This window comes from Silurus meridionalis, chromosome 16 (genome assembly GCF_014805685.1).
Source record: "Silurus meridionalis isolate SWU-2019-XX chromosome 16, ASM1480568v1, whole genome shotgun sequence".
NCBI classification, from domain to species: Eukaryota; Metazoa; Chordata; class Actinopteri; order Siluriformes; family Siluridae; genus Silurus; species Silurus meridionalis.
Window position 1 is genome coordinate 4,072,419 of NC_060899.1, and position 14,739 is coordinate 4,087,157.

Below are 14,739 nucleotides of genomic sequence, written 5' to 3' on the forward strand. Positions count from 1 at the left end.
TAGGCCGGTCTATACAGATATCTAAACAAACTTTAGGTTTCGGAATCAGTTTGTGTCTAATTATTATAATTTAACAAAATTATTAGTACATTATTAGTACTAATATTAGATATTAGATATAATATTATTACTACATTATTAGATACACGAACACCTGCCACTGTTTTTTTTTTTTTTATATTTTTTTTTTGGCTCCCTCTCTTCCTCTTTTCTTATATCTCTCTTCCTCTCTCCTGTGCTTCTCCTTTCCTCTAAATTCCAGAATCTGAGAGGAAAGCAGTGGCAAACAGGACAGACTGGATTTTACTCACGTCAAGTTTTGCCAGATGACAGAAACGAGGCACCATCCTGCCAAGCACAGGAGGTTCTTCTGCCAGGAGACTTCTCAAACCAGCTATTATTGCATAAGTTTGTTAGAGTAGCTTTGCTTCCTGCTGGCGTTCCCAACGTGGGTTAACTCCAAACTAAATATTTCAAAATGTTGACTCATTTTTTTGGCACTGGTTAGATGTGGGGTATGTATGTCATTAATTACGTAAATGTGATGTTAGCTGACATGTTAATCCAAAATTACAGAAAGAAAACACAAGCCTGGTTGTCTATCCTTTTCAGAATGGGGGTTCCTTCAAGGGATGTTCGTCTTAGCTTTTTGTGTATGTAGAACCTTGAAAGATTCCCTTGAAAGATTCTTCTCCTTCTTCTGGCTTCTCCCATTAGGGGTCACCACAGTGGATCATCCGTCTCCATACCCCCCTGCATGTCTTCCTTCACCACATCCATAAACCTCCTCCTTGTTCTTCCTCTTTTCCTCCTTCTTGGTGGCTCCATCCTCAGCATTCTCCTACTGATATACCCCATGTCCCTCCTCAGCACATGTCCAAACCATCTCAATCTCGCCTCCCTCATCTTGGCCCCAAAACGTCCTACATGCGCTGTCCCTCTAATAAACTCATTTCTAATCCTGTACATCCTCATCACTCCCAACGACATCTTCAGCTCTGCTACCTCAAGCTCCACCTCCTGTCCTTTGGAGGAATCTTAATATATGTCATTAATATAAACAGTCTACTAGAATTTCTTGAGACTACAGGTTGCATGAAGAGTTTTGCATTTAAGCGTCCATCACTGCACACCTCAACAATGATGGAACTGTAATGAATAGACATTCGGTGATGAGGATGTGTTTCCATTTTGAGTCTGGTTCCTCTCAATGTTTCTTCCTCATACCATTTTAGGGAGTTTTTCCTTGTCACGGTCGCCACTGGGTCGCTCATTAGGGATAAACTTACAATTATTAGGAACAAACTTATAGGCACTTAAAAAACAGACAACTTTATAAATGTTTTTATCGCTTTAAAGCTGCTTTAAGACAATGTCTGTTGTTGAAAACGCTCTACTATAAATTGAATTAAGTTTAAGCGAATTGAAAATGTCTTGTATTTAAAAGGAGCACCAAGTCAAACCCAGTCATACTCCTTTGAGTTATGGTAATGGGATCAGTCATGGTCCAGGTCCATTTGTGTAGGCAAACATATCACTTTTTAAGCCAGTTTGCACGAATGCAGGAATGGTACAAATAAACATGAAGATGACTGAACACCAATCAGGCAACTACATCCTTATTCACGTTAATTGATAGCTCCGGATGAAACATTATACCTTCTTTTATCTCCCAGGTTATATTATTTATATCCTGTTTAATCAGAGTGCATGGACCAGTTCCAGTACACTTTACCGGTACTTCTTGAAACGGCAACTGGCTTTCCCAAACCTTAAGCCCAAATCCTGGTTTTCACAGTAACAGCCCAGACCTGAGGGGTGATAATATTGGCTGTTCTCCCAGACAGGGCATGTATGCATGAATTGTTTTGCACTCCGTAGCCATGATCTCCCGAGGCCCTTCTAAGCAGTGCCCCACTTCTACTCAACTGTAAAACAGCTGTGCTGAGTAAGTGAATATAAATGAGACGAGATGAGCTAATGATTAAACGAACCGTAAAGCATCACCGAACTATGGCAGGGATTTGATAGGAATTAAGAACATCGCTCTAAAGGTTGTGTATTCACACCATGTAGAGTACTTTAGGTTTTCCACACTTGGAAAAAAAAGTGATGGAAAAATGGTGTTCTAAAGTATGGTGGTGTGATACGACCTGATACCACCCCAAAGTTGATTATTTTCCTACGCCTGGATACTCCAAAGTCTTTAGTGGATCTTTGGATAGTCTAAAGTTATTTGCTTTTCAAATAGGGTCCTGCATGAAGCCGTGTCTGTGAGTGAATCCTTTAACTGCAGGCTTTTCCATTGAACTTCATTTAATTCTCTACAGGAAAAAGCTGAAGAACTATACAATTATCACAACCTACATTTCTAAAATAATCAAAGTATTTAAATACTTGAGAAATTTCTTTGGCTACTTTCTAGTTTTAGTGAGTATCAGAGATATAAGCAACTTTTACTTGCACTGACTCAACTACATTATTGATTCAATATATGCACTTTTTTACTCCACTATATTTTAACTAATAATAATTATTACCAATTGCATTTTTAATCTGCTGTGTTTCATTTAATCTGCAAAGGACTTGATATTAACTTTTATTTTATTTGTTCATTGAATATAGTTCTTCTACTTTGTGACATGATGGTATCATTTTATTTGTTATAACCTTTTGAAAGATTGCTTTACTATTGTGTCTTTTGACTTTTTTGATTTTGGTATGTTGGAGAGGATGCTTAATGCATTGTTGAGGTGTAAAATTTGATGTGTATTTTAGGATTTTCACTAACATGTCAAGGACTAGTGCATCTTTGACCCTACATTCAATATGAGTCAAATACTCAGGTGCTGTTCAAATCAGATAAGTTCAAGTTTATTTCTATAGCGTTTTTCACAATGGACATTGTCTCAAAGCAGCTTTACAGAACTTAAAAAATAAACTAAAATTATGACTAATATGACTTTTACTCAAGTCATATTGCATCTGGTGCCTTTTAACTTGAAATGGAGTAAGTTTTGCAGTAAGGTGTCTATACTTTTACTCGAGTATGATCCTCAGGTTCTCTTTTTTTAATAACACTCTTTTTATTGTATTAGATCTTTAGATGTTTTTTCCAGAAGGACAAGCTGAAAAATTCTAGTTTTGGAGTTACAAGTGTTCTACATTAAATCCTATCTACCAGGGACACCTTCTGATGCAAGCATCTACATAAAACCTTAACTGTTTCTCCTAAATGTGACAGTATGAAGAACCTGTAAAGGGTTTTCTTGATTTTACATTTTATTGTACAACCTTTAACAATTCTGAAGATGTCTTGCAAATAAAACCTTCAAGGTCCTTCAAAGGTTATTTGAATAGCTAATAGTTCTTTGTGGTGAGGTTCTACAGAGAACGTATAATGGTTTGCCAGAAAAACAAGATCAAAAACCTTTCAGTAGTTCTAGAACAGAGATCTAGATCCCAACATTTTTGCATTTATATTTTGAAAATATGGCAGGATGTGTGTGTGTGTGTGTGTGTGTGTGTGTGTGTGTGTGTGTGTGTGTGTGTGTGTGTGTGTGTCAGGATTATTTATATATACATAAATATATAATAAAGAATGCAGTGTCAGATTGTTTTCTTGGACCGGTAGCAACTGTTCCATAGGCTGATACCGGATCGCAGCTCTGTGGTTGGGGACCTCTGTCCTAGGTTAGACCTTCTGTCCTGAATGCTTGGAAAAAAATTCAAGGAATAATTCAAATCTTCTCTGATTGGAAGATCCTCTGTTACTAAGAAGGTTTTAACAGAAGGACACAGAAAATCTGGGTTCTAGATTTAAACTCTTTTTTCTTTGGACTTTTATGCCCTTTTACTCAAAACTTGTGTAAAAAAGAACCCAATGAAGAACCTTTTGAAAAGTCTGGATTTTACACTTTTTTATTGTACAGGATGTGTTTTAATTTGGCTGAAAAACAGCAGCAAGTGAGACAATAGACAGGTAATGGTGTTGTGTTGGTCAAGCTTTTGTTTAATGATAAAGAGAAACACACACACACACACACACACACACACACACACACACACACACACACACACACACACACGTGAGCTCTTACTGAATAATCCAAGGCTGTGTTAAATGTTTAACAAGCAATACTAGGGAACTTTTTAACTTCAGCAAAAAGATTTTTTTCATAACAAGGGTCAATTATAAGTAATACCCCTTTGTTTTACACACAAACACACACACACACCTGGTAGCCCTGCCTTTACCTTATTGACACACACTCTCTCAGATCACTTATTTGCATAAGCGTTTGCAAGTCAAACGAGTCCCCGGTGTAGATGTGCAGGGGGGGGGCTCTCTTTACTAATGCCAACAATAATTCTACAACACCGAAAAAATTACCACCCAACAGCTCGTCACAGCAACACACAAGCAAAAAAACAACCACATGCCTGCAAAACAAACTCAAACACACATCACGTAACCACGAAAACCACAAATGCAGCCGCAAAATCCGTGGCCACAAAAACACCCGATCAATACATGACACAAGACCTGAAATAATCAGAATCTCAGGCGACATGGATAAGATACACAAACATTTCAGGGGGGCAATTTATGGACACCGGGTACATGTACAGTAGGGTTTGATCATATCAGGCGTTGTTGCAGTCAGTTCTGGTGTGGTTTTTGGTTTTGTTTCTTTATGATCTTCCTTCTTCCACTCCTTCCACGTGTGGTGTGGAAAAGGAGGCACGAGGAAACACATTCCTCTACATCCCACGAGATCTTCTTGTCCTTAATCTTTTACGTGCAAGGAGTGGGCCGAAACCGGCGGCGACGTGACTGAACGTGTAAAAGAAGAGCATTTCGGTTTCAGCCTTCGCTGCAAAAAAACACACGCACACACTCGCCTTTTTTGGATCGGGTGCACCTGGCTGACACACGACCACCTTCGCCGGCACGCCTTCGCCCAGAATCCCTTCATTTGCAAGCGGATTTGCAAGTCAAATGATTTGCCGTGTTCCCAGTGCCAACTCAAGGGTCGTGGAATGCGAGTTCCCTCCTCGATCTCCAATGATAGGCAACACACACACACACACACACACAAACACAAATAAAAAAGAGAGTGTGTTTCCTAGTAAATGCACACTCTTGTGTCTTGTCTTCGAACCAAATGAGTGTACAATATAATAGTATTCTGCACATCATTGAAAAACTAAATAGATAGGAATATTTGACAATTTTGACCTTGTAGAAGGTCGTCATGAGGTAAAACATTTCCATTTGAGAAAAAAGTTTAAAAGTTTAGGTCTGGGTTTGATTTATGCACTTACAGTTAATTAGCTGCATTAATATTTAAAAGGAGGGTCTTTACAAAGATACTAATACTGATAACAAGATACACATAAACATGTCTGTGTAAGTGTGTTTATGTGTGTGAGAGAGAAAGAGAGAGAGTGATCATTTGCAATGAGGATAATATTATGAGTCGGTGCGGCGCTCCTTTAATCATTGTTCTCTCTTGAGGCCTCGGGGCTCCGTGACACATTGTCAAGGCAACTTTTACAACAGCTGAGAAGCAGCCAGACGAGCTGAACTTATCCTACAAGATCATTCGCCCCAAAAGCTAACACTCCTAATGAGCAATATACAAATGAGTTAGAAATATGCAAATGTTCTCTTGCTGCTTTTTTTTTTTTTTCTACCTCAGATCCTTTATTTATTTTAATACTGCTTGCAGCTGCTCCTGTGACTCCAAGACAGGTCAATTCCTATTTACACAACAGCATAGTTTTTGGCCTACAGAATGGATTTGAAATGAGCAATGACGTGTAGACTTTTAACTTGAAGAACAAGATTTAAAAAAAAATTCATTTGTCTATTACTTTTCTTTGCACACCATTTCAGGTGCATTTGGAGGTTCCAGACTTCTAGAATTATTTTGTTTACAATTATTTTAGTCTATTTACTAAAAATTGAGCTGCTGTGCAAAAAGAAAATGGCTGTATTTTTAAAGAGTTAATAAAATATACATATATATATATATATATATATATATATATATATATAATTTATGTAATTTTATTATAATTTATATAGGTAATATGGGATGGTAAGACTCACAGATTTACATCGGTGCATTGGGATAAAAGTTAACTATGTGATACATCAGTTTTAAAAAAGTGTGCCTCGTGGACAAGTTGGCATTTGGCACTTTTAACACATTTCCATTGGTAAAAAAAATTATTTATTTAGAAATAATTATTAGTTGATTTGTATCACATATGACCTATCACAACATTATGCAGACCGAGGCGTGTCCTGAGAGTCACATAGAATACAGATTAACATGGCAGAGGTAGAGCTGTGACTTCCTGGAGACAACAGGGGAAAAAAGTCTAGTTTTATTTAATCTTTTTTCTTTCTTTTTTTGCATTACAACAGCCTGTTTGTAAAAGGACAGAAGGCACTTAAGTAAATTGATGATTTGCTGTCTGTCTGAACCAAATAAATAAAAGTGATCTAGCTGTACCATATGGAATTGAACAGCATTTTTCCCATTGTATTGAATTGTATTGTGTGTTTTTTTATACAGTTGAAAATCTACCTTAATAACACCTTGATAGCAACATTTCAGTGGCAAAATCACTAAAATTGTGTCACTGTCTAAAAACTAATGGACTTAGCTGTATGTATGTATGTATGTATGTATGTATTAGAAATATAAAAGACTGAAACAGAGACCCTTTGGATTAATATATTTTGCATTGCATATAAAAAAGATGTACAGTACAGAGCACAAGTCCTGGTTTATTAAATATCTAGATATATATTTAATATAGTGTTGGGTGGTGAGGGCCAGCTAAGCCTTCTCTGCTGGTCTACTATCACTATAACACTATCAGAAGCACTGACCTACATTTACAACCTAAATTCTAGTATTTGTTCCATGAAATTGTATTAATTTATTCCCAACTGTTCAGTCTCTTCATTTCGTAGCGTTTCTTTTGGCTGCACTGCTTCCAGTACGTGTATGTGGATGTTGGATTTTTTGTCCAATCAGATTTCAGCCTCTATTTGCTGCCATGTCAATCTAATCTGCCCAGGGTCTTCAAAGTCAGTACTGCAGGCCGATGTACCTTAGACTCTATAATAAATAAATTTGTTTCATATCAGATTTCAAATTCTCCTCACAGGGCAGCTCGCTGGCCCAGAATAGTGTCAGCATTTTTCCGTCCTCTGATTGGTTGGTCGGCGGGAAACTGTTACAGCCAAGTTCGACTGGTAAACACGTGTGTAGCTCTGCACGCATTAATACATCTGAGTTAGACTTTTGTATGCCTATAGAGGAAGAGAAATTGATTTGGTCTCGGACATACTTAAAAATTAATTTTCAAGAAAAGCTAGATATCGTGAGGAGGTCGGCCAACCCCGAAGCTAACTAGCGTGTCTCAGCCCGGGAAAGGGTTTGTTCTCCATTTACAAACCAGTGAATACGAGCGGTACCACTGAATTACAGCCTCTGAGGAGCGCTGCAAATAATAAGTCTGCATCTCTGGTAAATAGGTTGTATTTTATTTACATGTTTTATGTTTTTGTCATGTTATTAGACAAATATTGATTCTGAACTGCTCCAGATGTTGTAGGGGCACAGTTGTGGTTGTAGTGTAGATGTTCGGAGTCTTAACTGGGTTTCTTGCTTTAGTAAAATGGTTTTCACCCTCCATATGTGAAACGCTTCTCTCTCTGTAATGCCACGTGTTGTTATATTGCGTTTTTGTATGTATTGATGGTTTCTATAATTGAGACGTGATAGTGGTGGTATTTAGAGGTAGATTAAGTCGGGTACGTCCTCACTGAAGGCCCGGGTACCAAATGCACGACCCGCCACTGATCATTAGCTCATGCCTAAAACATTATTTTCCATCAGTTCTCAGCAGGAAGCTGCCTCATCTAATTTTGTGAAGATCATCAGAAGAAGAAAAGTTTTCAGTTTCAGTCTGTCATAAAATATGAACACGTTTTACAGACAAATATGCTTGGGGTCTTGGTTTAAGGACATCTGTTTATTTCATAATTTCATTTAACACTTTTACTTGTTTAAGAGTGAAATGCAAAAAGAGAAGAGAAGAGAAGAGAAGAGAAGAGAAGAGAAGAGAAGAGAAGAGAAGAGAAGAGCTGAGATGAGATGAGATGAGATGAGATGAGATGAGATGAGAAGAGAAGAGAAGAACTGAGATGAGAAATGAACAGATGAAACTTAAAGAAAAGAAAAGAAAAGAAAAGAAAAGAAAAGAAAAGAAAAGAAAAGAAAGACAAGCTCAATGGATGAATGGCTGAATTGATGGATGGATGGATGGATGGATGGATGGATGGATGGATGGATGAGATGAGATGAGATGAGATGAGATGAGAAGCATAAAGAAGAGAAGAGAAGAGAAGAGAAGAGAAGAGAAGAGAAGAAGAGAAGAGAAGAGAAGAGAAGTAAACAGATGAAACTTACAGAAAAAAGAAAAGAAAAGAAAAGAAAAGAAAAGAAAAGAAAAGAAAAGAAAAGAAAAGAAAAGAAAAGAAAAGAAAGCTAAATGGAAGCCAGGATCAATGGATGGATGGATGGAAGAGAAGAGAAGAGAAGAGAAGAGAAGAGAAGAGAAGGTGGTGGGGTGAGAAATTAACCCTTGCCTTCCCAGAATCGCTCACTTACTCATATAAGAACTGAAAAAGAACTGACTCTTACTGGGAAAGTCCCGGCTCTGAGCAATGAGCAAAAAAAGGGTTAAACAAACACACTCACGCACACATATGGTTAAAAGTGAAATGAGACCTGATCTGTTCCCTCACCACTGGGCTGGTATTAATAATCATTAATGAAAACTGATTCTACACTTGAACACACTCTCGAACCAAATGCACAATTACAATTCTGAACCTTACTCAAAACTATACACACCCTTGGAGTCGTGATCCAAATTATGTGTAGAATTATGTGTGTATGTTCTTGTTTGTAGAAATAATCATAATACTAATACTAATAATAGTCAAAATGTAAATAATTATACCTAGTTCCAGTAGCTCACTCCTAAGCCCATTTGCATGCAGATCTAATCTATTCTAATGCCTCAAGATAAATAAGTAGTACAAAAGATGTGCATATCTGAAGGTGCAGTGTGTCAGGATGTGAGTCACAGTGTTATCAGTAGAGTTGGTGTTACGAGGAGCACTTTGTCATCCTGTCATACGCTTCGGAGCCTCTTTGTGTCGAGTGTCAATATTTAGAGTCTAACCTACATACATACACACTCGCAGATTCAATCACTTGTAAGCGTGAAGCTGCGATTAGACAGTGAGCACGATCAGATTGTTGTTTTGCAAAAAAAAAAAAAATTAAATACTATGTGGGCATGTGTTTGTAGTGTAACAGGCTTTGACATTAGGGGGACATTTGTATGGGGGCCATAAGGGCCAAAAATCCAGTAAATTTTCTTGAAGCTAAAATCGCCATATTGCCTATAGTTTCTGACACACTCACATTATTCGATAGCCAGCAACAGGATAGGATGTATGATAGAAAGGCAGGATCGCTAATAATTTTTTTTTCAGGTAGTCCCCGACTTACGATGGAGATGCGTCTCTGATGACTCCTTGAAATTATTGTAAGTCGAGATGTGGCCTTGCCTACTCAGGGGTTTTAAAGAATGGTGATCAGTATGGGGTAGCATACTGTCATCTGTTAATAAACTTTCTTTCCGCTTCTCCCATTAGGGGTCGCCACAGCGGATCATCCGCATGTTTGATTTGGCACATGTTTTTACGCTGGATGCCCTTCCTAATGCAACCCTCCCCATTTATCCGGGCTTGGGACCGGCAACAAGAGTGACTGAGGTTCCCTGACCAGGGATCGAACCCGGGCCGCGGCGGTGAGAGCGCGGCATCCTAACCACTAGACCACCAGGGAACCTAATAATTGAACTAATTAAAGTGCATAATTTAGCCGCTAGTGAGAGTAAGGCATCTTACAAGGTAGGAGATGCGTACATCCTGTAAATGCAGAGCGATCTTTATCTAAATGCGCGTACAATTTCTTTGTATCACTATCAACATTGTAAGATCAAAAAATCATAAGCCGACCCTTCGTAACTTAGGGATTACCTTTATAATACACAATTCCCATCCCATTCCAACAGCTTTAATACAAAAATGTGGTCAGAGGCAATAGCTTAGGCCCTGTGGCCTCACAAAACCTGTAAACAGCAGAGAACAAAACAGCAGGCATCCAGCCAATCAGGACAAGGAGACATCTCAAACTTGTGTCAATCATGTTAGATAACTTTTGAACTGTATTTCGCAGCACTGGGAAAAAATCAGGAGCATCAGGACCTCTCGACTGGCGAAGGGGTGTCCAAGAACCTTTTGCTGAGGAAATATTGGCGGCAAAGCGAATTGTTTGTTATTTGTAAACGCTAGCTTTTCTTACTTGATGAAATCTTATATAAAATCTTTAATGGAAAACCTGTCACATGTTCATCTCCATTATTAGGCAGACACACCTTTCCAGAGTGACTTACATTTGTATATTTCTTACAACCGAGGAGTTATGGTGTTAAGGGCCTTGCTCAGGGGCTCAGAAGTGGCAGCTTGGTGTGGCTGGGATTTAAACTCATGACCTTCAAAGTCCAATGCTTTAACCACTAAGCTACCACCTCAACTACCTTTGGTCATCACCAAGATATAAACAAGTACCGTCTTGCAGTCTGAACATCCATGGGCAGACGTTACATCTCTTACATTATGTCAATATAATGTGTGTGTGTGTGTGTGTGTGTGTGTGTGTGTGTGTGTGTGTGTGTGTGTGAGACCTTTAACCTCTAATGTTTGGGGATTTTTTAAGTGTTGTCTCCACCTACTACTTAAACACCCAGAAGGCCACTGGTCTCTATCTGTCTGTCTCTCTCACACAATCTCACACACACACACACATACACACATACACATATACACACACACTTGACATGTCATGAAGCCTTAGAGCGATTTCAATTCAAAGCAAACAAACGCTCATGAAGTGAACAAAGCCTATCATCATGTGACCCAGACGATTTCCCAATCGCTCTGTGCAAAAGAGTTGAAATCACTCTGTGTGATTTGGATTGCAAATGTCTTCATACAGGTATGCAAATCCTGCTAATACTAACTTAGCAACTTTGACTCCTCCCACCAACCCACTTCACTCTCTCCCCTAGGTCACACTGTCAAAAACACGACTTCTGAGCGTCCTGAAATAAAAAATCAGTCATCCTAAAGGTGTTTGGCGACATCTACTGGTAGACGTGTGAACAGGTTTGAATGCTTTTCGACCTCCTAATGGAAGTTCTAATGGGCCATGCATTATAATCATTTTTTTCTCTCTTGTTTTCTCGTGATCATGACTTAATCTTGTCTTGATCTCTGTGACAAAACACACAAGAACCGGCGCTCGTCCACAAATGATTCTGGTTATTGTCCATTATGTGATGTTATGTGATGTTGGCTCTGGAACATGCTCTGACTGTATGTCAAATACACAGAAAAATTAAGTCATGATCACAAGAAAACAACTCCTGTTATGTCGCGAGAAAATGACTTATGCCGAGACTGTTAGGAAATTAAGTCGTGAAAACTTGAAAGCAAGAAAAAACACGTTATAATGCATGACCTTTTAAGACTCCCATAACCCCCAGTACTTATCCATATATTAAAATATTTGCATTTGAATTGTGACATCACAAAATTGAAGAAATATACAAATGAAGGCTCAGTGACCCACTGCCTAAACATACGCCAAAGTGATGTTAAGATCAGATCATTTCAGTGACTTGTTTCTTTGATTCCTGTTCATAAATTTCTTTTTGTTGTTGTCATTTAGTTCATTTCGTTCCTTTAATCCTTTCATTACTGCGTGATGTCATGTAGAAAGTGAACAGATCGCTATTTGAGACATCTCGTTCTTTTGAGTCACGTTAAAGACTCGTTTAAAATGAACGAAACGTTAATAACCGACTGTCACTACAAAAACACTCATTTCTGGATGTTCTCATGCATGTCTCATTGCAATTCGAAAACTGTGACTCCAAATACTGATATTTCATCAGAGGATATTATTTTATACGAAGACAAAAAAAACACATATGCAATGTGGTGTTTATGAAATGATTTTGGATTATTTCCTTGATGAAAGTTGTATTATTATTATTATTATTTTTTTTTTTTATTGAATAAAGAATAACGTTTTATCTGTTGATCGTTTGGATCTTGGGGCCCAATTTCTCAATTTCTGATCCACCGTGTCTCTTAAAGTTCCTGTGTATTCTGTTGCGGTTGTAATGGTCTGAGACTAGTGTAGTTTTGTGCTTTGCATTTATTTGTTTGGTGGTTGTTTTGTATTCAGAGACACGTCAGAATGCAATTTATGACTCGCCACTGAACAGCGACGCTCTGCTAGTCCCGAGATTGGAACACACGACCTTCTGTTAAACTAGGACACAACATTAACTGCTGCTCTGTCATTCCACCATAAATATATTTGTGTGTGTGTGTGTGTGTGTGTGTGGGTGTGGATCTTCAAACCTGAGCATAGCACACTTCTTATCTTCAAAAGCACAAGCAGGCTGATATGCAAATGGGAGAGGAAGAGAGAAACAGAGAAAGAGAGAGAGAGAGAGAGAGAGAGAGAGACAACACAGACAGAAAGAAAAAGAGAGAGAATGCAGGTGCATTACTAAAGTTAAACACACTTCGCAAAAACAGCCGTCGTGAGCAAAAACAGCCGTCGTGAGCAAAAACCCCGAAACTTTGAATGGGAACATTCCATCACGTAGACACTCCGTTCTGACCGACTGACAAATGCAAGAAACGGAGCAGAGGATTAATCAGATTTTAGTGTGTAACCATTTCCTGCTTTGGTACACCAGTACATCCTCTTCATGCTAACCTTTAGTGATTGGAAGGATGTGGTTTACAGAAACAAACAACAGATGCCACACCAGCACCAGCACCCCCGGCACCACCACACACAAACATATCAAGCATAAACACCGAATCATGTCAAAGTTGATCAGTTCAGGGTCAACTACAGGGTGACAGTGTTCTGAAGGCATTCTCGCCCCCTAAGCCTGCGATCGGATTTAACTCGAATGTTATCGCCTCACGCTCGGCCCAGAGTCCGATTCCATCTTAAGTGCAACAATGAGCTTCTGCATCCACAGTGAGAATGGTAAAAAAGCAACACTTCATTACATTCAATTGTCTGACTGAATCTTATATAAAAAAGCATTTCTTCAACTCAAAACACATCAAACCCGCCCATTAAACACGGGGTCTGTTATTTTTCTGTCAAAATATACAGTATATTTCTTTATACAGCTTCAAAGCAAATATGTACTCATATGCAAAAAAAACCCTGTTTCACCACAGGATCATTCAACCGATCAGGAAAAGCACGAGACTCGCATGTCAATCATGTGGAACCATTTGAAATATATACTGGACCACCGAGAGAAACCCTGTATTATAAAGACAACACAAAAATAATGTGGTGTTTAAGAACGGTTTGGTTTTGCCAGCTTTATTCATCGGTTTACGGTCAACTCAGGAAATATTGGCGCCTGAAAACATTGCTAATAATCGTTCTGGTTTGGGATATTTGAATTAAATTCATAGTTGAATGTTAGAAATACAAAATATTGAATCCTGGTTATTTGTATATCGAGTTTAACAATCAATTTTGTGACCAGAGTCTAGACCAGAGTCTATTCTCCTCTGGGTGACACCTAATGTCCAATATCGACATTGTTAACATTTTCAGATGACTCTTGAACGCAGAACTGTTCATTGCAGCTCTAATCAGAATGAAATACTAGAATTTTCAGATCAAATAAGACTAGAATCCAAAGTTATGGTCTTGAACATCATTAGTATAACTTTCTTTCAGCTTCTCCCATTAGGGGTCGCCACAGCGGATCATCCACATGTTTGATTGGACATGTTTTTACACTGGATGCCCTTCCTAACGCAACCCTCCCCATTTATCCGGGCTTGGGACCGGCACTAAGAGTGGCTGGGGTTGGTTCCCTGACCGGGGATCGAACCCGGGCGACAGCGGTGAGAGCGCCGCATCCTAACCACTAGACCACCAGGGGACCTCCTTGAACATCATTAGTATGTTTGGGAGAAAATGAGGAATACATACATGTATACACAATACTGCCAAAAGTATTGGGTCACCTGGTCATAAATACGGTATGTGATTTTTAAGCGTTGCATTCCACATTTAGTCCCAATTTGCTTTAATTATTCCCACCACTCTTCTGGGAAGATGTTGCACCAGATTTCCAAGTGGATATTTGTGTTTATCAGCCTCAAGGGTGTTATGAAAGGCAGGTACTGATGTAGGTGAGGAGACCTGGAGTGCAGTCAGCGTTCACATTCATCCCAAAGGTGTTCAGTAGGGATGAGATCAGAGCTCTATAGCAGCAAGATCTTCCTATTTAAAGCATGTAAACCAGATCTTCAAGAAACTCACTATGTGCACAGGGGCATCGCCATGCTGGAACAAATTTGGGTTTCCAAGTTCAAGTGAATGCACAATTAAAGACGTCCTGTACAATCGAGTGCCTTTAGATTTGTGGTAACAGTTTGGAGAAGAACCACATATAGCAGGAAAGGGTACTCTCATTACATGGTCAACTTTGGATGTTGGTGTGAAGATT